Here is a 24687-nt window from a genome sequence, read left to right on the forward strand (position 1 = left end):
CCTTCAATACCCGTGTAAGCCTTCTGCTTTGCTGCTATTATACATGCTGTGCTTACAGTGAAGCATGTGTCTTACAAATACAATGTTAACAGCAAATGGAATGAATTTTTTTTGTAGTGAATGTAACAAACGGGGCTGATAAGTTCTCATAAAAACACCAATAGCTATTATGGCAGTAATGGGTTTCTCTGCTTCTTAGTTAAAATGTGATCTTTAACTTTTCATTGAATCTGCACGATACATAAAAGCACAGGTCTCTGTGACACAGTGTTTTCTGAGGCCTGTCTTATAAATGTGTTTCTATAATCAGAAATTAAATAGTTATGGTACAATAGTTTGGAATGGAGGGATAGCAGTAGTAGGCGAGGTGGAAAGTGTAGGAGGGCGGAGGTGTGAATGTCATTGCTGGCTGATGGGAGAGTTGGCGGTGCCGGTCCCTGGAGAAAAGCTGTGAGTGAATTTATGCTTTGAAAGTTTTTGAAAGTGTATATCGGGCCTATAGAGACCTACAGACTCCCCCATTTCATTTTCTGGGAGAATCAAAGTGATTGAACATCATTTGCACTGAGGATATTCTAAGTGGAAGTTCTGGTGACATCTTGATACTAATAGCACAGAAACCCCCGGCTGGGGAACTGGCCACAAGCACATACGATCTCCTTAGCAAGAAATCTAGTAAGCTGGTAAGCTGCAGCATTGTCACTGGTGGAGGATCTTTCCTAATATATCCTTTCACACCCTTATACCCTTTCACAATTTCTTGGGTGTTGCGATTGAATGTCACCACAGAATTTTGAATTGATGAACTATCATTTTGAACTTTATATACTATTAGACATTCTCATAGTAACCCAGTAGAAGGAACAATGGCCCAGATTCTCAAAGGAGATACGACGGCGTATCTCCAGATACGCTGTCGTATCTCTGAGTCTGAGCCGTCGTATCTATGCGCCTGATTCTTAGAATCAGTTACGCATAGATTTGTATTAGATCCGACCGGCGTAAGTCTCTTACGCCGTCGGATCTTAACTGCATATTTACGCTGGCCGCTAGGGGCGTGTACGCTGATTTACACCTAGAAATATGTAAATCAGCTTGATACGCGAATTCACGAACGTACGCCCGGCCGACGCAGTACAGATACGCCGTTTACGTTAGGCTTTTCCCAGCGTAAAGTTACACCTGCTATATGGAGGTGTACATGCGGCGTACCAATGTTAAGTATGGACGTCGTTCCCGCGTCGAATTTTGAAAATTTTACGGCGTTCGCGTAAGTCGTTCGCGAATAGGGCTGGGCGTCATTTACGTTCACGTCTAAAGCATTGGTTTCTTGCGGGTTAATTTGGAGCATGCGCACTGGGATACTTTCACGGACGGCGCATGCTCTGTTCGTAAAAAGCATCATTTACGTGGGGTCACATAAAAGTTGCGGAGGCGTAACGTAAATAGGATACGTTACGCCCGCACAAAGATACGCCATTCTACGTGAATCCGGGCCTAAGTGTTTATACAGCTTCTTTTCACCTTTTGGTTACCGCATATATCACCATTTAATCAGCACAGCTTATTTGTATTCCAGTTTGTTGTTTGTGTGTGTCTCACAGCAAGTTGCAGCAGGTTACTCACATTTGGTATTATCACTTAGCACTACACGGACAGCGCAGTAATGAATTTATTCACAGGAGAAGGGTAAAGCATGACTTTACAAGTTGAAGTCAATATTTGTATATACTGAGCTCCCAGCATTTGAGGGTTCCTGGGGTGCTCTGATAATATAAACATGGGCAATTTTGTTGGTATCCTAACCCATGTCATTAATGGAAGTGAATAAATCGAAGCAATTGTCTGATGCCTACCTGTAAGACCCCTTTTACACAGTCGGACCGTTCAGGTCCGCCTGTCAGTTTTGTTGGCGGACCTGAGCAGCACATCTCTATGGAGCGTCGGATGTCAGCGGTGACATGTCCGCTGACATCCGATCCGCTAAAATCAGACGTATGGCGATACGTCACCATCCGTCCATGGTGGATTGGATCGGGTGAGATCTGATGAAAACGGACGTGCTGTCCGTTTTTGTCCAATCTCTCCATAGGAGACAGCGGCACTGGACAAGCCCCTCCCTGCTCAGTGAGCAGAGAGGGACCTGTCATCAGTGGGAGATCTCTCTGCTGATCTCCCCTGAGCCGGCGGGAGCTGGCTGGCTCCGTAGCGATGGATCCGCCTCGTCTGAATGAAGCCTTATGCCTTGTACACACGATCGGGCTTTTGCCCGGCCAAATCACATCGGAATTCCATCGGAGTAAAATAGAACATGTTCTATATATCTAAACTGCGACGAATTCATCGGAATATCCGATGAAAAAACTCCGCTGGGGCTACACACAATCGGAATATCCGATGGAAAAAGTCAGTCTGACTTTTTCCATCGGAAAATTACGATCGTGTGTAAAAGACATTAGTCTTCGGTATGTCACAGAGTAAAACGATGAAAGTGTAAAAAGAGAGAAATGATTGCTTATTCTACAAAGATATTCTAAAATGGTCTGGATATATTTGTTGGCACCCTTAGTAAAGATTATTCATGTTTGGACCATAGTGATTTTAAATTAACTGTTTTCTGTAATTGTGAGAAAAATATAAATCGCGCTACATCTAAACCGTGTGAAACAAATGTTTGAATCACAAAACACACAAAACTATGTGATATATATTGATATAAATCATAAACTATGTGGTAGATGATGGTATATATAAATCACTAATATACCAAAAAACAAGAGAGGTTGATAGCCACAAGAGGGCACTATATAGCACTCTAAAGTCCCTCAATAACAGTGAAACAGTGATAAATTAACATCAATTTTTTTTGGGGATCATATCATTAGATCAATAAATATTAACCAAATAAAAATATATATAGACATATAAATAAAACAAATATTGTAGCAATAAAGTCCATAAATGTTTAACATATGAAATGCCAAACACCCGTGCTCTGTGCCAAGTTCCAAAATCAGTTGAAAACGTGTCCAAAGAAAAGTGATGTATCCTCCACCAAACTATAGATTGGCTCCTTACCAAATCGCCATGATCCCTTATGACAGGGGATCATGAACAGCATATAATAGGTAGTCACTCCCAGTCTTGCAGTTCAGACAGATATGATCCTTAACATTGGGTCTCATCCACAAGTGATTAAACTTCACCAACATCAATTGCACTTACAAACATGCAGTACTTACAAACATGCAGTAAAAAAATGCCTTGAATCTGATGTGTCGGCCGGTACACAAATTTCCAGACACCTGTCCACTGGGGGAACGTTTGGAGCTCTTGGGTGACGACTGCGTGCTGCTCCGCCCTATGTCCGTTTCATAAAATATTACTTCTTCCAGGGGCCCCTGGAAGAAGTAATATTTTACAAAACAGACGTAGGGCGGAGCGGCGCGCTGTCGTCACCCAAGAGCTCCAAACGTTCCCCCAGTGGACGGGTGTCTGGGAACTTTTCCATGGAAGGGAGTTTAATAAGACACGTGGCCACTCATTAGGATAAGGATAAAAGAGGTTTAAACTTAGACTGCGTAGAGGCTTCTTTACTGTAAGAGGGGTTAGAATGTGGAATTCCCTTCCACAGGTGGTGGACTCAGCAGGGAGCATCAACAGTTTAAAAAAACTATTAGATAAGCACATTAACAACCACAACATACAGGGATATACAATGTAATACTGACATATGATCACACACATAGGTTGGACTTGATGTGTCTTTTTCAACCTCACCTACTATGTAACTATGTAACTAACACCCTCCTGCACTCTGTGCGTGTTTCTCCATTATCTGTGTCAGTTGGGTTCTCCCCAAAGATTGGGTTTTGATGCTGCGGTTGGTGTGCTGTGCAAATTGGGACAGATGACATCTCCTGGCCTCATGAGTTTACGTTTTGAGGAATCTTAAAGGACGTTTAATGGACCTTTCAAAAGAATACCCACTTATTTTTTTTCACAAGAGCTCTTCTTTACTGTATATCCTGTTCTATCAACTGAGACTGTGAATATCAATTCACTTTTGTGCTATAGTTCTTGCATTTCCTATTTTCTCTGACCTGATCTACTCTAGTAATTTTTGCACTCACTGACAGCCCACGCTAGCATTACATATACTGCACAATACTGTATGTGTATCCCTTTGGTGATGTTAGGGCCTCACATGAACCTCCCCTATACTTGGTGGGTTAATAACCAATAACCCAGATGCCTATAATTAAGTCACAGTGACTTTGTATTATGGATATCCTTAGTACAGGCTTGGTTTATCTAAATCTGGTTGATAGACAGCACTAAATCATGGATAATGCATGAATATATAAATATACAACATAATGCAATGAAAGCTATTGTTTATATAATTTTTGTTACTCTGTATTGGATCTTGTTAAGCTGTCTAATATATCAGACAGATATTATATTGTTTTTTTAGCACAAAAATGAGTATTACCTTAAAAGTCACTGATACATGTTATGATAAAAGAAAAATGGAGGACCCTTAATTTTCTTGCTGTCACATTCAATTGAGAAGACACTTCTGTTACATGACAGTCAGGGGTCTGTGTCATCCAGCATACAAGATAAGATATGCAGTATCTCACTTGCTGCACTGTCACATTTACTCTGTCATCTGCCATCGATATCCTGTACTGACCTACTTGCTACTGACACTAGTGATAGAAGATGGGTGACTACTTTTGCATCGGGACTGCTCATTCTTATTTCTGAAAGTCTGCTGTGTATGACAAAGAGACAATTTTTCAGTAAAAGCTCACTTATACCAGGCATGGAAGAAAATTCAGTTCATGATAAAGTTCCCTAGGAAATGAAAATTGTCTGTTCTTATAAAAGCAAGGTGCTTAAAAATTGTGTTTCATTATAATACCAGGAAATAATTAAGAACATATCAGAGTACTGATACACACAGGAAATCATTTTTTTTAGCTTTCATGTAGTATACGTAAAGTGAACTTGCTGCATGTAACATGCTAGTGCCCTCTGTGTGTCTCAATTCTCTAAATGAACCAGTGATCCTTACTGGCAGATTTAGGTTTCTTTCACAATGGGGCAACACTATATCAGCTGTAAATTGCCGCTAGTTTTTCCCCCGATAGCGACCAAAGAAAGGGTTAAAAGCTCCCACGTTGTGGCGCTTCTGAAGCACTTTTTGGGTGCTTCCGAAATGCTGCCCATGCATTCCAATGGCATGGGGCGGTTTAGGAGCACTGTATACAGCGCTCCTAAACCGCCCCTAAGATGCTGCTTGCAGGATTTCTTGTAACGTCCCGCAAGCGCACTGTCGGGGTGTGAAAGCACTGAGGCTTTCACACTGGGGAGGCATGGGAGGTGGTTTTCAGGTGCTTTACAGGCACTATTTCTAGCACAAAACATGCCTTAAAAATGCCTTCAGTGTGAAATGGGTCCTAAAGGGAAAACGTTTTTTTCATTTTTGGATAGAGTGGAGAGGGATTAGAATACCCATTAAGTTTCTATTGCTGTCTATGCCACATTGGGGAGAATCATCCTCTCTATTTGTCCTGTTTACCGTGATCATGAGAGTGAAAATTAAAGTGGTTCTAAAGGCAAAAAAGTTTATTTACCTTAATGCTTTCATGTGTCTGTGCCACACCCCCCCCTCATTCCTGCCTTGTTATGGGAATACTAATGTGGGCTAGATCCCTAGCCGGACTGCGTCTCTATAGATGTACACCATACACAGTCCAGATGGGGATCTAGCCCGTATGAGTATCCCCATAACAAGGTTCTTGATAAGGGAGCATTTAGAAAGAGGAGAAGCCAAGATTGCCAGTGGGGGAGGAGGAGGAGGAGGAGGAGGAGGAGGATCAGGCTTGCTCCATGCAAGTATAGCATGATTAGTATGATATTTTAATAAAAAAAAAAAAAAAAATATATATATATATATATATATATATATATATATATATATACACTGCTCAAAAAAATTAAAGGAACACTTTGAAAACATATCAGATCTCAACGGGCAAAAATCTCATGTTGAATATCTATACTGATATGGACTGGGTAATGTGTTAGGAATGAAAGGATGGCACATCATTTGATGGAAATGAAAATTATCCACCTACAGAGGGCTGAATTCAAAGACACCCCAAAAATCTAAGTGAAAAAATTAATCATTGCAACAACTCAAAATGGTCCTCAGTAGTTTGTATGGCCCCCAAGTGCTTGTATGCATGCCTGACATCAGGGCATGCTCCTAATGAGACGACAGATGGTGTCCTGGGGTATTTCCTCCCAGATCTGGACCAGAGCATCACTGAGCTCCTGAACAGACTGAGGTGCAACCTGGCGGCACCGGATGGACTGAAACATAATGTCCCAGAGGTGTTCTTTTGGATTTAGGTCAGGTGAGCGTCAGGGCCATTCAATGGTATCAATTTATTCCAGGAACTGGCTGCATGCTCTCGCCACATGAGGCCGAACGATGTTACAGGCAGCATAAAGTTTTCCGCTGCTTCTCCAGACCCTTTCACGTCTGTCACATATGCTCAGGGTGAACCTGCTCTCATCTGTAAAAAGCATGGGGCACCAGTGGCAGACCTGCAAGTTCTGGTGTTCAATGGAAAATGCCACATATATATATATATATATATATATATATATATATATATATATATATATATATATATATATATATATATATATATATATATATATATATATATATGTATTAAAGAAAATATAAATTTTGGGTTGTCATCAGCCCCAGAAGAGAGAGAAAATCTTCCAATGGGGACTCTAATTCTGGCGAATCTGGTGACAACCAGGCATTCCCTCACTTTGTAGGGATTTCCACCGACTACCTATTTTGGCTATGGGATTTTATTTGAAGAAAAATCTCCCTAATGGGACATGGAGAACAAAAAAAACAAAAAAACAGACAGGGGTTTTAACTATTCCTTACTCCATCCAAATTGGAAAAATAAAGTTTTGCCTTAAAGTGATTGTAAATACTCACCTTGTAAAACAACCCATTCAAGTTAAAATAGAAGTGAAAGGCAAAACATTTGTGTAAAGATATAAAAACATATACTGTATATACCCGAGTATAAGCTGAGTTTTTCAGCACATTTTTTTTGTGCTGAAAATGCCCCCCTCAGCTTATACTCGAGTCACCTTTTTGTGCCTGATCTCCCAGACTTTGTGGACCTGGTACCAGCCGGCCATAGGTCCCATGGACCCCAAGCTTAGCATACATGTAGACCCCCTCTTTCTCTACAAGTGTGCAAAGTTTGTTGTCCGGGGGATTTACAGCCGGGGAGCACCAATTTTTCAAAACAGGGCACCCCTAGTCGTGGGCACAGCGAGGCATGGGCACAGCGAGGCATGGGCACAGTGAGGCATGGGCACAGTGAGGCATGGGCACATGGACACAGTGAGGCAAAGTGAGGCGCAGTGAGGCATGCGGTTAGACACCCTAGGCTTATACTTGAGTCAATACATTTTCCAATTTTTTTGTGGTAAAATTAGGTGCCTCGCTTATATTCCGGTTGGCTTATACTCGAGAATATACTGTAGATACCTTTTTTCCCTTTTTTATAAGTGATCACATTCTCTCTTTTCTCAGCTACATAAGAGCTAGGGGAGGAGAAGCAACAGCACACTGAGGTTCTGGCTGTGCAGCAGGGATGTGTCAGGACAAGTCTGATTATTGGAGAAGAGCAGGCTGAGTTTCGAGCATAGCTGACCTTGGTGTGTTCTTTTGCTAAATGTGGTCAGTTTTTAATAGGAAATCAGAGGGAGTACCAGGGATTTCACACAAATGAAGCAATATAAAGAGAACAGGAAACTTTTTCATACAAATTCATGGTACAGCAGGCACATATAAGGAATATGAAGTGTTGGGGTGATAAAAGTTCTGCTTTAATGACCTTGCCCATGTAAGCAGGAGCATGCTGGGACACTCAATGGTGAGCTGTGTAAAATGTGTATTAATCGTGAAATGCATATCTCTAGCTGTAATGTTATAATGAGAGAGTTGTTTTGTGTATCCTCCAAACATACTGTCCTATCTCCTAGCACTGAACTGAAGGAAAGATGTACGCACACAAACCAGTTGCCTCCAAACCTACGGGATGCATGATCAGCAGTGATGCTACTACAGCAGAACGGCCAACACTCTATGTAGGAAGGATCTTTATACTACTTAGTACTGGACACACAGATCTGTAAAGAAAGAGAGTGCCTTTAATTATCTGCAGATATAGGGCTGTTGGCTTTCTTGCACATACAAGGCTCACTCATGATTGACAACCTCCACACTTACAAAATGTAATGTTGCGAAAAATGACTGCAGCAAATTGCCACCCTGGAGGGGGAGCCTGGCGTGGTAAATTCATCCACTTCTCACACTTACAATGTCTTTCCTGTTGTTTACTGCTTGTTGATAAGTGTGTGTCTCCTTGGATTTAGAATAGCCAGCTAAAGAGCTGTAGCACATAAGTAGCCTATTTATACTATAGGAGCTCTATAAAGAGACAGAGACAACAAATAAAACTAACATAGTCTACCTAGCCTGACATTTTTCCTATTTAAGCACAGACTTATTAAATGCCTGTCCTTGTACGAACCTCACTATAATGTTATGTCTGCTGCAAAGTGTTTTGAAATTGTTTATTGATAATGAATTATAGTTATTGCTTCTACTTGGTAGCTCCTTCACTGGCATTGCTGAGTTGTACTTAATAACTAGACCCCAGTTATTTTATTGTCCAAAGTTTTAAAGGTATAATCCAGCCAATTTGAAAATTAAATCAAAAGTATTTGTTGGTGTCAAGGGCTGCAGCCTTTCATCCCAGGACATCTGTTTTCAGAACATGCCTTAATCTGGGTTGCCAAAAACTACGAATGGTGAGCTAGGGAACTGTGGAGCTAGGCGTTCCCAACTTTGCCCTATGTAGTTGCACAGACAGGAAAATTGTAAAGACGCGCAAACATACATATTTACATGGATTCCTGCTATAATGGTGCAGTTGACTGAAATGAGATAGAATAATGTAATTTACAATGAATTTATGACCTTTCCACAACTGCAAGATTCCCCAAATAGCAGGCATTTCTAGAATGGATTTTCCATATTCTCTGGATGTGAATTATAGAAACTGGTTCTAAGATAAAAAAAAAACAGGGATTTAGGCCATTCAAATGCACTCAGACAGCAGTCATTTCATAGCTTGTCCAAGTAAAATAAAAGCTGGAATCTGGTTGGTTGCTGTAGACATTAGTTTTACTTTGAAATAGTCAAATTTCTGCAACTCAAACAGTGATAACAGCCAACGTTTATGCTAAAAACCTGTACTTAAGGACTGTAGCCTTCCAAGCTTTAATAAGAGCTAGAAGCATCAGAAACATTTAGACTAATGCCTGAGAATTCCTTGGTAGCACATAGTGAAATGGCCAATTATTTTCAATTGATTTCATAAATGCAGTCATGGTTCAGTGCTCTGTACAGTTCTGTATGAATTAATTAGCTGGCATTGAGTCTCCATTTTGACTTCTCAAAAATGTTGCCAGTAGCAAAGGTAAAGTCTTTAACCACTTCCATACAGGGCATTTTCACCCCCTTCCTGCGCAGACCAATTTTTAGTTTTCAGCGCTGTTGCACTTTGAATGACAATTGCGCGGTCGTGCGACGTGGCTCCCAAACAAAATTTACGTCCTTTTTTCCCCACAAATAGAGCTTTCTTTTGGTGGTATTTGCTTCAATAATTTTTATTGAAGTTTTTCCAAAAAATAACAGGTATCCAAAGGAAAGTTACAACAAATTAATGTCGTTCACAAAGACAGTACCTTCCATATCCTGGGGTGAAAATCACGTAAACCTTTCACCAATGACATAAGTGAGTATAATAGGCGGTCATCCGCAAGCAAGGCGAATCTACCCGCCATAGAACAATTAACCACCCTAAAACATTTCTGAGGAAATGCCCCAACAGGGCAGGCGCAGCGTTTCCCATCCCCCGAGAGACCCCCAACGGGATGACACTGCCTCTCGTGAAAATCGAACACAACGCCCCCACCCCTGGCCACCAGCAAATTACCACTAGGTGGATGAGTGAGGATGGCAATAGCATTAAATGTGTTAACTCAGCCATGAGAGTTGGCACAGAGAGAAGTCAGTTTCAGCATTAAAAAATAAACAAAAAATAAACTGAATATCAATGGAAACACCAAGAGAGGTGGCAGAAAGAAGAAGGAGAGAAAAGCGTACCAAAGGAATGAAAAGAAGAGAAGTGTGCCTGCTCCATCAAGAAGTGGCACGAGTCTCCAGGCTGCACTCCCGGTATGAGAGAAATGTTACAGAAGGTGGCCCAGGTTTCCCAAATGGCCATAAATCTCTCAGTTTTATCACTAAGTTTAGCTACTATCTGTTCTTGCACCATAATCCAGGAGACTTTCCTTCTGAACCCCCGGAAGGATACAGTGGGTTTCTTCCAGGCTTTGGCAATGGACATTTTGGCTCCCACATGTATGAAAAATGATAAAGCCTGGAAATGTTTGGGTAAATCAGGTATACATTGGTTTTTAAAGAGCTATGCCTGGGTGGGGAGTTACCACCACCGCTGTTAAGGAGCTAATGGTACAGAAAATCTTCCGCCAGAATGATCTAATGCGGGGGCAGGACCACCAAGTATGGAGCATAGACCCCTCCAGCTCGCAACCCCTAAAACACACCGGCAAGGCTCCTGGGAACATATTTGCCAGCCTGGAAGGAAAATAGTACCACCTAAGTAACACTTTTAGACTAGCTCCTATGAGAGAAATGTTGAGAATACCTTTATACGCTCTCTGTGTAGCACAGAGCCAGACCGCGGTGTCCCATGAGCCATCCAGGTCCTCCTCCCAGGCCCGGGCATAGGTTGGCTTTTCCACTTTAGTCGCGAGTGCTGTATAGATCAAGGATATGCCTCCCCTCTGATCCTCTGTGTTAGAGCACCAATGCTCAAAGGGTGTTATTGTGGGGGGCACCTTTTTATTGGTCCAGATTGAGTGTATAAAATGGGAGATTTGGGAAAATCTGAATAGTTCCGAATCTGGCATATTCAGTTTCTTTCTACAGAACGACAGGGAAATCGGACCCGCTGGAGAAAGGAAGTGGCCAATGCGGTAGAGACCCTTGTCCGTCCACCACCGAAATGCCTCGATACACCAAAAGCTACATTAAGGAATAAGTGTGCTAGAGGCTTTAGGGAGGACATCAGGGAGTGTAAACCAAAGAGTTTGGAGCTTAAGGCAACAGAGTGCGAGAGAGTGGGGAATATTATTGCGGGCCTGGCCCTGGGATCGCACCAAAGGAGGTAATCAATGGTATTCAAGGGGGTAGCCTGTCTTTCCATTGAGAGCCAATCGGGTTTTGATCCCCGAAAGAATACCGTCAAGATTTGTGTAAGTTGAGCTGCCTGATAATAACCCCAAAGGTTTGGGAGTCCAAGTCCGCCCTGCGATTTCAGACGGAAAAGAATTCCAGAGGGGCATCTATACCCTTTACTACCCCACACAAAGCGGACTATTTGTGACTGCAGTTTACTGAGGAAATGTTTCTTAATCGGGACCGGGAGGGAACGGAATAGGTATAACAGATGGGGGAGAAGAGTCATTTTCACTGCATGTATCCTGCCCAACCAGAATAGACCACACTTCGACCACGTATCCAAATCGCCCCTACATGTGTGTATCATAGGGGGATAGTTGGCTTTAAAAATACTATTTACGTCTGATGTCAGTTTAAAGCTGATTAAGAAGGTCGGGGGGGACAGTAATGTTCAAGGCTGTCGACTTAGTCATATTAACTCTCTGTCCCGAAATTTCACTAAAAGCCAGTAGTGTCTTAAGAATCACAGGAGTGGAGGTCAGGGGGGAGGTGATAAAAAGGAGAAGGTCCTCCGTGTACAGCGCACACTTATGCTCCTGTTGTCCACAAGTCACTCCCTTAAAGTCAGGGTTCGATCTAAGAGCAATTACTAGCATCTCTATGGCCATTGTGAAGAGGAGGGGGGAGAGCGGGCATCCCTGTCTGGTACCCCTGCCGATGTTAAAAGAGTCTGAGAATCTGCCCATTAGGCGAACCTGGGCAGTGGGGTTTGAATAAAGTGCTTGGATCAAGTTTAAGAAATATGGACCGAAGCCCCACCTCCCAAGATATCAGACAGGTAAGCCCGGCCAATCGAATCATAGGCCTTGTGGAGAGAAGAAAACCTTTCTGCGGTGGTCCCCCACCCTTTCTCCCAGGGATGAAACCCACCTGATCTTTATGAATGTATGTAGCAATAAAACTTGCCACCCTATTAGCCAGGATCTTGGTCATAATTTTGATATCGTTATTGATAAGCGAGATAGGGCGGTAATTACTCACTTCACTAGCGTCTTTATCCGGTTTGGGAATCACCAAGATATATGCAGAGTTCAGGTCTAAACTCAAGGGGTTTCCCTCCCTGAGAGAGTTGAATAACCGGGCGCCAGACAAGGTCCAAATTTCTTGTAATAACCAGTGGAAAAACCGTCCGGACCAGGTGAGGAACCAAGCTTAAGGGATTTAATGGTGTCCAGTATTTCCTCTGGGGTAAACGGATTCTCAAGGAGAGTCCTATGCTCCGTGGACAGGGTGGGCAAAAGGAACTTATCTAAAAAAAAAATACTCAATGAGGCCTGAGGAGGTCTGTTAGGTTTGTAAAGGTCAGAGAAGAACTGTAAAAAAGTATCCATAATCTTAGTTGGGTTCTGCGTCAGGTCCCCTGAGGTCGCCCGAATTTTAGGGAACGTTAGTGCACGTGGTTTAGGGCTCAGCTTCACCGCTAATTTAGACCCAATCTTGTCTTTCTGAGAATAAAATTTTGCCCCGGTCCATCTAAGGTGCCTTTCTGCGTCAGTCATCAGTTTCAAGTTAAGTAGAGCTCGGGCCCTATGTAGATTTCCAAGAGACTTAGCCGTGGGATGTCGTTTGTGTGTGAAAGTCCCCCGTAAGCTTCAGCGTGTCTGCCCTGTGTTCCGCCCTGAGTTTTGAAACCATCTGAATGATTTTTCCCCGAATAACTGACGAATCTGAGTGATCCGAGAGGGGAGTTTCTATGATCTTGGAACCTCTCATTAAAGGAATTGTCGATGAGCGTGTGAAAATGTGGTCTATCCTGGCAAATGAGTTGTGTGTGGCAGAGAAATGTGTATAGTCCTTTGTATGAGGGTTTACCTCTCTCCAAACATCGATCAACCCTGCAGAGCTTAACAGTTTAGCAATTTTAACGCTTTGTTTGGAGGGACGCTTGGGTATTGGTTTCCCACTCCTGGAGCGAGAAATCAAAGGCGGTGTTAGAGTCTCCGCCAATGAACACTGTCCTCCTGAGATGCTCTCCCAGTTTGTGCAGTAAAGAGTAAAAAAAGAGTTTCTGACCTCTATTTGGGGTGTAGTATGAGACAAAGGTATAAAGCTCTAAAGCTCTCCGTCAATGTGACCCGAGACCAGGATGTAGCGCTCTTGCGGGTCCACCACAACCTCTGGTTGAGAGAGATTAATGTGTTTAGCAAACAATATGGCCACCCCCTTCGTCTTGTTATCCGCTGAATCTAGGAAAAATTTTGGGTAACGCTGATGGAGGAAAGCGGGTTTAAATGTGGCCGGGAAGTGGGTTTCCTGTAACAGGAGAATATCGGCATGCATGGATTGGTATTTCTGGAAAAGCTTCCTGCGTTTAACGGGGGAGTTAAGACCCTGAACATTATGGGAAACTATCTTGAGGGAGGGTGTAGAAGATTGTGCATTAGGCATGGATCAGAGTAGGTAGGACTAGAACAAAATATCGAGGCACTCCTTGATCTAAAGAGCGGTACTCACCAGAAAGCCTAAAGTGCGAATATGGCGGATACCCGGGCCCTGGGATGTGAGGCATGTGACAGCTGCAGACTCTGTGGAGACTCAGACAAACAGCAACAAGAGGAGCAGGCAGAAAAGGTGTGAAAAAAGAAGGGAAGAAAGAGAAGCTGGTTACATATTGGCAAACCAAACAAAATGACTGAACTAACAAAGTAAAAACAATGTACCCGGAGGTCCCCTGACCTCCTCCCACCCAGGGATCGGGATGGACTAGCCATCTCCTACCCTCAAACCTGGGAGGACCGGAGTTCCCTGAATATAGGGAATCCGTGAAAGAACCTAGGAGCACAATAGGCACTCCCGGGCCTAAAATGAGGTGCACTGGGTCCACCACAGCCCAACCACCCAAAAACCTATTGAACTGAAGGCTCGGACTGGAGCCCACAATGATCTAAGGAAACAGAGAGCCCCAGCAATTAACACACAATATTAAACTAAATACACCAGACACCCCCCTGGTATTTGATCACCTCTGCGGTTTTTATTTTTTGCGCTATAAACAAAAGAAGAGCGACAATTTTGAAAAAAAACACATTGGCCCAGATTCACATACATCGGCGCATATTTATGCCGCCGTTGCATATCTCTTTTACGCTACACCGGCGCAGCGCACAGAGGCAAGCACTGGATTCACAAAGCACTTGCTCCCACTCGCTCTTAAAGCTACGCTGGGTTTCCTCAGCATAAGCCAGCGTAGGTGGAAGTGGGCGTGAACCATGCTAATGAGGCGTGACCCCATGAAAATGATGGGCCAAGCGCCATAGAAGTACTTAAAATGAACGGCGCATGCGCCGTCCCGTGGCCGCATCCCAGTGTGCATGCTCAGAATCACGTCGGAACAACTGCCTAAGATACGTCAAATCACTGCCTACGACGTGAACGTAACCTACGCCTAGTCATATTCACGTACAACGTAAACGACAAAAGATACGACGGCTTGTGTTCCCTGGTCCATACCTTTGCATGAGTTGCGCCTCCTATATGGGGAATAACTTTACGCCGGACGTACAACTTATGCAAACCGTGTATAATATGCCCTGGGCGCAACTACGTTCGTAAATCGGCGAATATCCCTCATTTGCATATGTGTATAGAAAATCAATGTGAACGGAAAATGCGCCCAGCGTAAATATGCACCCACGATACGTCGGCGTAAGTGCTTTGTGAATCTGGGCCAATAACTTTTACTTTTTGATTTAATAAATATCATAATTAAAAAAAAAAAAAAAAAAAAATTTCCTCAGTTTAGACCGATACGTATTCTTCTACATATTTTTGGTAAAAAAAAATCTCAATAAGCGTATTTGATCGGTTTGCGCAAAAGTTCTAGCGTCTACAAAATAGGGAATAGAATTATGGCATTTTTATTTTTTTTACTAGTAATGGCGGCTATCTGCGATTTTTATTGTGACCGTGGCATTGCGGTGGACATATCGGACACTTTTGACACATTTTGGGGACCATTCACATTTACACAGCGATGAGTGCTATAAAACTGCACTGATTACTGTGTAAATGTGACTGGCAGGGAAGGGGTTAACACTAGGGGGCGCTGAAGGGGTTAAATATGTACCCTAAAGTGTGTTCTAACTGTAGAGGGAGGCGGACTCACATGGCGGACTCACACGCACATGCACCGGGTCCCATGAAATGCATCCCCTAGCGGCCGGGAATGCAAGGACGTCATATGACGTCCACTCTGAAGGACAAAAGGTTCCCGTCGATGTCATTTTACTATGACTCGGTAGGGAAGTGGTTAAGGTCATATGTGACAACATTTTTGTTTTTTCTCACACCATTTAGAAGTGGGGTAGGTACACTGCTGCAGTATGATCACCATATGGAGAGGTCAGAGGCAATGAGACTGACAAATAAAGAGAACCAGTAACTTCTGGGCTTATGCAATAATCTGAGTAGTTAGTCTTAAATATGAAATTGTTCAGTCTACTTTGTGAAAGATGTATATTCTTCTTATTTAGATCAAAATCTGATACCTTAGCCTGTGTGAGATGATCTTCAGTCATCTAAAATCTGACAGGTGCCACATGCCAAGGGCTTGACCTCCACTGTTCTCAGCATCTGAGTGTGTGATGTTTGACTTCAGGCATTTGTTATAGCAGCTAGGCTTTAATGTTCTATATCCTCAAAGGAAGGGAATAGAAAGAAATGCAGTGATATTACCCAGATTACGTCACTGTGATGCCTGTTGTCTAATCAGAAATGCACCCAACTTTCAGTAGTAAAAAGCCCCAATATGGTCCCTAAAACAAGTTACATAGAGATGTTGCAGCAGTTGCTGATACTTGTCATGCCATGAATACTGTACATAAGGAAATTCTGTTCTAGTGATAGAAGTTATAAATGGCAGTTCATATACACTGATCCTCCATAACATTATCACCTCCCATCTAAAGTTGTGTAGGTCCCCCTTTTGATGCCAAAACAGCCCTGACTCATCTAGGCATGGACTTCACTAGACCTCTATCGGTATGCTGTGGTATCTGGCACCAAGCCTTCAGTAGCAAATTGTTCATGTCCTGTAAGTTGCCAGGTGGGGCCTCCATCAATTAGGCCTTGTACACACGAGAGGATATCCGCTGAAAACGGTCCACCGGACCGTTTCCAGCGGATAAATCCTCTGGCGGATTTTGATCTGATGGCTGTACACACCATCAGATCAAAATCCCAGCGGAATACATCCGCGGTGACGTGGCCGCGCCGTCGCTGCGATGATGACGCGGCGACGTGCACGACCCTGGAAGGTAAATACTTCCACGCATGTGTCGAATCATTACGACGCATGCGAGGGATGGTATCGGACGGACTTATCCGGTGAGTCTTTACAGACGACCGGATAAGTCCGGCGGACAGGATTCCAGTGGATAGATTTCTTAGCATGCTAAGAAATTTTTATCCGCTGAAAATCCGTCGGCTGGATTTTTATCCACTGGAAAATGTCCGCTCGGGCCTACACACGACCGGATCTATCTGCTGGAACTGATCCGCGGATCAATCCCAGCGGATAGATCTGGTCATGTGTACGGGGCCTTAGACATTTTTTTTTCCAGCATATCCCACAGACTCTTGATTGGATTGAGATCTGGACAATTTGATGGCCAAGTCAACACCTCAAACTCTATTTGAAGCATTCTGTACCACTTGATGAGTATTTTATACCTATTGTCATGGTATGTGTTTGCTAATGAGGCTTTGTGAGCAAACAGAAGAATTCTATCTCTTTGGGTGGAAGAGAATGTCATGCATAGATCTTGTTCCCATTTTATGAGGAAGCTTAGATTTCATTGACGTTTACCAGTGACCAGCATAGAACAGGATTGCAATAAGGTGTGTCTAATTGGTATTGCTTCATTGCAAGTTTTTTCAAATGGTGTTAGAGTACAGCCGAGCCAAGAATTGGCAAAATCAGGCTGGGCTGCATGAAAGAGAAGTAGTCATGAAGATGGATTTGACAGTTCAGAAAATGGAACTTATGAGAGGGAGGGACAGAATTTGTCCAGTTGGGGTGGAAATGAGGTTTGCCCAAAGCAAGGTCTTCCAGTAGAACTTATGAGCGGTTGGAACAGTATCTGTCCAGTTTAGTTGGTAATGAGATATGCCCAAAACAAGGCCTTCCAGTGGGACAGGAACAGCAGCCTGTCCCAGTTCTACCCACAGCTTAACGTCCTTCTGAGCACACTGGTACCAATCTATTCAAGTGAACTGCAGCATGATATTTAACTGATTCTGGAAACCCAATAACACCCCGTGGTTTTGGTGAAGTCAAGATAGCGCTATTTGACCTTCTTTTTGCCCCACAGATAGTGAAGGAAGTGGACCCATAAATCTTTCATGTAGCCCTGTGGCAGTGTCACTGGAAGGATCTAGATATAGGATCCGCAGTAGAATTTTAACTTCAAGATGCTATTCTGTCCCAACCAGGTGAATGCTGCTTTATTTCAAATTTGAAGGTGGGCCTTAATCTTTTTAGATCATGGACGAAAGCTAAATTCAAAGATGTGTGTTAAATTGGCCGGGATCAGAGTGTCTAGGTATATGATATTCTGGAGGAAGACCATCGGAAAGAAAATTGCTGTTGTAGATGTTGTAGGTGTTGTAGGGGTAGTGTGACATTTAGGGCTTCTGATATTGAGATGTTTATTTTGCAATTGGATAGTGTCCCGTGGATCTCTAGGGCCAGATTCACGTAGAAGTGTGGCGGTGTAACGTATCGTAGATACGTTACACCGCCGCAAGTTTTCATCGCAAGTGCCTGATTCACAAAGCACTTGCAATGAAAACCTACGCTGGCGGCCTCCGGCGTAAGCACGCGTAATTCAAAGGGGAGTGTGCCATTTAAATTAGGCGCGCTCCCATGCCGGACCTACTGCGCATGCTCTGTTCTGAAATTCCCGCCGTGCTTTGCGCGAACTGACGTAATTTTTTCGAACAGCGACGTGCGTAGCGTACTTCCGTATTCCCGGACGTCTTACGCAAACGATGTGAATTTTTAAATTTCGATGCGGGAACGACGGCCATACTTTATACAGCACATACGTGTGCTGTGTAAAGTTAGGGCACCCAAAACGATGACTAACTTTGCGACGGGAAACTAGACTAGCAGCGACGTAGCGAACGCGAAAAACCGTTGTGGATCGCCGTAACTCCTAATTTGCATACCCGACGCTGGTTTACGACGCAAACTCCCCCCAGCGGCGGCGGCCGCGGTACTGCATCCTAAGATCCGACAGTGTAAAACAATTACACCTATCGGATCTTAGGGCTATCTATGCGTAACTGATTCTATGAATCAGTCGCATAGATACTCTGAGAGAAACGACGGAGTATCTGAGATACTCCGTCGTATCTCCTTTGTGAATCTGGGTCCTAGTTCCTGTAGTAAGGTCAGTAGAGTAGTTTGGTTGAAAAAAGAAAAAATAAATAGAAAAATCAGATCCTTAGCATATGCTGTGATCTTGTGGCCGATGTTGAGGCCGGTGATCACAGTATTCCCTCTCTAATAGTGTGCAAAAATGGTTCCAGCGATTGTATAAAAATTAGGGGGACAAAGGACACCCATGCTGTGTTCTGTTGCTTATAGAGAGAGGAGTAGAGACAAATTAGTTGGCTCTCACAGTGGCAGTTGGATGCAAGTATAAGGCCCCAATCTGTCATATTATGTAAATAAGCTTTATGTTATGATATGATTATTTGCTTTGGTTTTCGAACAACTCACCTGATTTAAAAGGATAAAGCACCCAAGGTTTCCCAGCAGAACAATACCCAAAGCATCACACTGCCTCTGCCGGCTTGTCTTCTTCATTACTGCATCTTGTTGTCATCTCTTCCCCCAGGTAAGCGTTGCACACACACTTGGCCATCCACATAATGCAAAAGAAAACATGATTCATCAGACCAAGCCACCTTCTTCCATTGCTCATGATCCAGTTCTAATGCTCATGTGCCCATTATAGGCACTCTTGGCTGTGGACACGGGGAAGCATCCCCATATGCAAGAAACTGTGATGCCCATTTGTTCTGATTTCAGCACATCAACTTCAGGGACAGCATGTTCACTTGCTGCCCAATATATCCCACCGAGTTTTAGATGACATTGTAACAAGAAAATCAGTGTTATACATTTGACTGGCCAGTGGTCCTAGTGTTGTGGCTGATTGGTGTTTGTGTTGCACTACAATAAAGTGTTGCATCTTTGTGTTTGTAGTAATAATAGAGAGCATGGATTGTCACAGGGCAATGAAGCTTTTTTCACAGCTGTTATGAAAGGTAGATATTATAAAAGGATTGTCGTGTTTGTGCTACTTAATCACAACCACAGCCAAGAGGGAGACTGAACCATTGCTGCATGGTGCTGTGAGGCTGCAGAATCACAGTATGCCCTGTAAACACGCTTGATTACATTAATGAATGAAACACCGTTTGTGTCTCAAATTAAGCATTCGCCCCATTAACTCTGTCTCTGATGGTGTGAACTGAGCTCTAGTCTTGTCATTCTGGCCTGTGCTCTGAGGACAGTTTCATCTGCTGCCATTAACCTATGCAGTACCTGTAATACTTATCATTTCTTCCTGCAATATGCATACTGCAGAATAACTTTGACAATAGCAATACTGCAGTGTTACCCACAGCAGCGTACTTAGATTCTTTCACCAGAGTAGGCCTCATAACCTGATAACATCTGACTTCTGATTAATTGCTAATACACTGCATATCACTGGTCTTTGCAGATTTTAAAATAACTTTGAATTTCAATAAAAAGTACATTTATCTATTACATATTTGAGCTGCCAAATTTTAAACGGCAGGCTCGTTTTAGGAAAGTAGATTCCAGCTGCTTGGCCTGTATGGGATGAGGAAAGTGTTTACATCGGCTCACTATTGAGAAGGTGAGGTTGGCATACCGGCCAATTTTTCACTAGGAGCCAACCTGACACAATTACACCCCTTCCCCATCTTCACTTCAGAGGAGACAGCCACCTGGTTCCTCAGGAGTGCCAGACATGTCAACATTGCTCAGGCCCCAGCCAGGCTGTGTGGGTAGAAAACAACCTTATTCTAGGAAAAAATACAGCCTGACATTAACATTTGGCAGCACATAGACTGCACATTGCAACCTTGAATTTTGGTGCAAAAGTATGCCAATCCTTTAAAGGCACATTGGTTTACTTTCTCATTCATTGAGGGACAAAGCATGTCAGATAATATTGATTATACCGGCTACAGGAAGATTTAGAACTAGCAAACCAAAAAAATTGTGTCCAGCCCTGTATAACCCCTCCTACTTCCAGCATGCTTCAGTTTTGTGCTAGTGTCCTGGAAGAGGGATAGCTTTTCTCTGTTCCTTTTGCTAGCTATGTTGTTCTTCCTATGTTACCTTTATTCTGTCAAGATTCCTCTGCGAGCTGTTTGAATTGTTCTCTATACGCAGCTACTAGGACTAGCGTTTTAGTAGTGTAGACTGTTCCTGGACTACTCTGGACTGGATAATTGCAGGGCCAGCTTGTAATGTGGCTTTGTGAGGGCCAAAAACCAGGAGCTACTTCATTACTAGGGCCATTGGGCGCCATTTGAAATCCTTACTTTCTGTCAGCTTACCGTAGAATTGGTTAGCACGGAGAAACTGAGCACTAACATCATCTCTGCACTCTTTTTCCCACCATTTAGCAATGGTGAAGCACCTACTCCTAACATTTTTTTGAAATATGAAATACTCACCTTTAATCTCTTAGGCTGCATTCACACCTGAGCGTTTTGTCACCTGAAGCATGAAACTCCAAAACGCTAGAGGGGAAAAAATACATTATTCTCTATTCTCCACTCCAAAACGCCTGAAGCCGAACGCCTGAAGCTCAAACAAGTTCCAGACCCTTTTTTTTGCGCGAATTGGGCGGATTTGGGAGTTTTAGAACGTTTGTATTCCCATAGAAAGTAATGGAAACGCTCGATTCAAGCGTCTAGCGCGACAACGAGCGTTTCTACGGGCGTTTTTTCACTTTAATCTGTTCTGTGAAATAGAACATTTCACCCAGGCAGAAGATAAAAAAATCTACAAACATAGCAACAAGTGATGAAAGAGATGATAATTTTTCCTATTGGCTAAAATAAAAAACGTCGAAGTTCAAAAACGTCGGACAACGCTGTATGCAATCGCGCGTATACGTGTGAATACGCGCGACAAAACGCGCGACAAAAAAAACATCGGAAAAAAAGACCAAAAACACTACGCTCAGGTGTGAATGCAGCCTAAATGTACGTCACAGTATTTCCTCCACAAGATATCACCAGCCCTCAACGTTGAATGGCAGGAGAGGAGAGCTCAAGGGGGAGGGGTAGTTCAAGCATTGTTTAAGCAGTGGGAGTTCCACTTTAAAGTACAGGGTTCCCTGGACGACGTCACGTGTGATGAAACGGGCAAGTTGGGCAACATGCTAACTCCATTTGCAGACAATTCTTTCACCGCTCCAGGTGAGCCTCGTAGATCATCAAGGGTTGTTGAACCACCAGGGTGCTGGCGATGCTGATTGTAGCACATGGACGAAAAAACTCTGGATAGCCGCACTCCAAAATAACTTAAAATAAAGTTGGTCTTTTTATTTTCAAATGCACATGCATACACCGCAAACAACAGGTACAGAGATGGCCGACGCGTTTCACGCTGCAATTCAGCGCTTAGCCATGACTAAGCGCTGAATTGCAGCGTGAAACGCGTCGGCCATCTCTGTACCTGTTGTTTGCGGTGTATGCATGTGCATTTGAAAATAAAAAGACCAACTTTATTTTAAGTTATTTTGGAGTGCGGCTATCCAGAGTTTTTTCCGTCCATGTGCTAACTCCATTTGCGCGTTTAAATTCCCGGAAGTACGAGTGTTATGTCCGTATTTGGCCAGCGAGGAATCTATTGTATAGCGCTTTATTGGATACATTGATGTTAGTGTGTTTTTAAACTTTAATAAATGCATCAATAAGGTTTTACACTATTTGGAGTGTTTCTTTTCATGTCTTGGTGATTAACCATTTGGAATGATGCTAAGGTGACAACTATCATTTAACCATCTGCGATCTGAGGAGAACCTTTGGAACTGCTCTGGGATGATCTAGGTCGGGCTGTTTGGGACTGATGACCTTTAATTAGAAGGTCACATACAGTCAATAAGCTTGTATTTTTTCCATAATAGGTGGTGGTGTCACAGATAAATATGTGAATGACGAAAACATTTTGTTTTGTTTTCTTTTCGTTTAGATTCATTAATCAAGTTATTTTATTTAGTTAAATTTGGTTGATTCGTCCAATTTGTTTTCGGAATTCGTTTTCTAAAATTCGTATTCGGAATTCGTATTCAGAATTTTTTGAATTTTCTTCGAATTTACAGATTTTTCCGATTCAAAATGATCAGTCGAAACGAAAATATTGTAATGTTTTTGATTTGACTTTAATGGCATCCCAGTCTTAGTCTGTAGGGTTCAAAATTTCGTTGGCCCACCCTTTGCAGCTTTAACAGCTTCAACTATTCTGGGAAGGTTGTCCACAAGGTTTAGGAGTGTGTCTATCGGAATGTTCGACCATTCTTCCAGAAGCGCATTTGTGAGGTCAGGCACCGATGTTGGACGAGAAGGCCTGGCTCAAAGTCTCCACTTAGTATATCCTGAAGGTGTTCTATCGGGTTGAGGTCAGGCCAGTCAAGTTCCTCCACCCTAGACTCACGCATCCATGTCTTTATGGACATTGCTTTGTGCACTGGTGCACAGTCATGTTGGAGCAGCAAGGGTCCATCCACAAACTGTTGGGAGTATAAAATTGTCCAAAATGTCTTGGTATGGTGATGCCTTAAGAGTTCCCTTCACTGGAACTAAGGGGCAAAGCCCAACCCCTGAAAAACAATCGCGCACCATAATCCCACCGTTTTATGCTCCCAACTTTGTGGGAACAGTTTGTGGATGGCCCCTTCCTGTTCCAACAGGACTGCGCACCAGTGCACAAAGCAAGGTCCAGAAAGGCATGAATGAGTGAGTTTGGGGTGGAGGAACTTGACTGGCCTGCACAGAGTCCTGACCTCAATCCGATAGAACACCTTTGGGATGAATTGGAGCGGAGACTCTGAGCCAGGCCTTCTCGTCCAACATCGGTGCCAGACCTCACAAATGCGCTTCTAGAAGAATGGTCAAACATTCTCATAGACACACTCCCAAACCTTTTGGACAACCTTCCCAGAAGAGTTGAAGCTGTTATAGCTGTAAAGGGTAGGTCAACTCAATATTGAACCCTACGGACTAAGACTATGATTCCATTAAAATTCATGTGTATGTAAAGGCAGGCACCCCAATACTTGACAATAAAGTTTATCCAAAACCAGTTAACAGTTAAAATGTCTGTCAGTATTTGTTTCTGGGTCCCATTGTGGAGTGTTCATTTCATTTCATGTAGACACAAAACAAAGTCTCTCATAGGAGAAAATCTGTCCAAAGTAAGAGGAAGGCACTCTTAGTTGTCACCAGAACAAGTTTCCCAATAAGAAGATTTCCCCTGTTTTTCTACTCTTACATACAGTAGATGACACCACCAAATGCCTTCTTTGGAACATTTTCCATCTGTTCTTTTCTGGTGACAACTGGGGTCTTTCAGTCCCAGTGGTATTGGTCAACAGGATAAAAAGAAAGTGTGAATCTCCCTAGCAGGGACACAAATGGCAATAATCAAATGACCCTGACCACTCTATCCAAAACGAAAAAAATATTAATTGCTTGCCTGTTTGCTCCTCCAGCGATGGCAGATCAAAGCTGTCCCTCACAGCTCTGGCAAGAAGAAAGTCATTGTTGAAAGAAAGCCATAAGAAGTCCCTTTTGCAGTTTGCGAGAAGCCATATGGAGGACACAGAAAACATGTTACAGAAGGTGCTCTGGTCAGATGAGACCAAAATTTGACTTTTTGGCCTAAAAGCAAAACGCTATGTGTGGCAGAAAACTAACACTGCACATCACCCTGAACACACCATCCCCACCATGAAACATGGTGGTGGCAGCATCATGTTGTGGGATACTTTTCTTCAGCAGAGACAGGGAAGCTGGACAGAGTTGATGGGAAGATGGATGGAGCCAAATACAGGGCAATCTTAGAAGAAAACCTGTTAGAGTCTGTAAAAGACTTAAGACTGAGATGGAGGTTCACCTTCCAGCAGGACAACGACTCCAAACATGCAGCCAGAGCTACAATGGAATGGCATAGA

The 24687-nt window shown here is 43.1% G+C and overlaps 1 protein-coding gene across 3 annotated transcripts in view; it reads left to right on the forward strand.

Annotated features, from left to right (window-relative positions):
- Positions 1-24687, forward strand: part of LRRTM4 (leucine rich repeat transmembrane neuronal 4) — a 977813-nt gene that overhangs the window by 942578 nt on the left and 10548 nt on the right. The gene's annotated exons all lie outside the window — the stretch shown is intronic.

Source organism: Rana temporaria, chromosome 3 (assembly GCF_905171775.1).
Source record: "Rana temporaria chromosome 3, aRanTem1.1, whole genome shotgun sequence".
Lineage (NCBI taxonomy): Eukaryota > Metazoa > Chordata > Amphibia > Anura > Ranidae > Rana > Rana temporaria.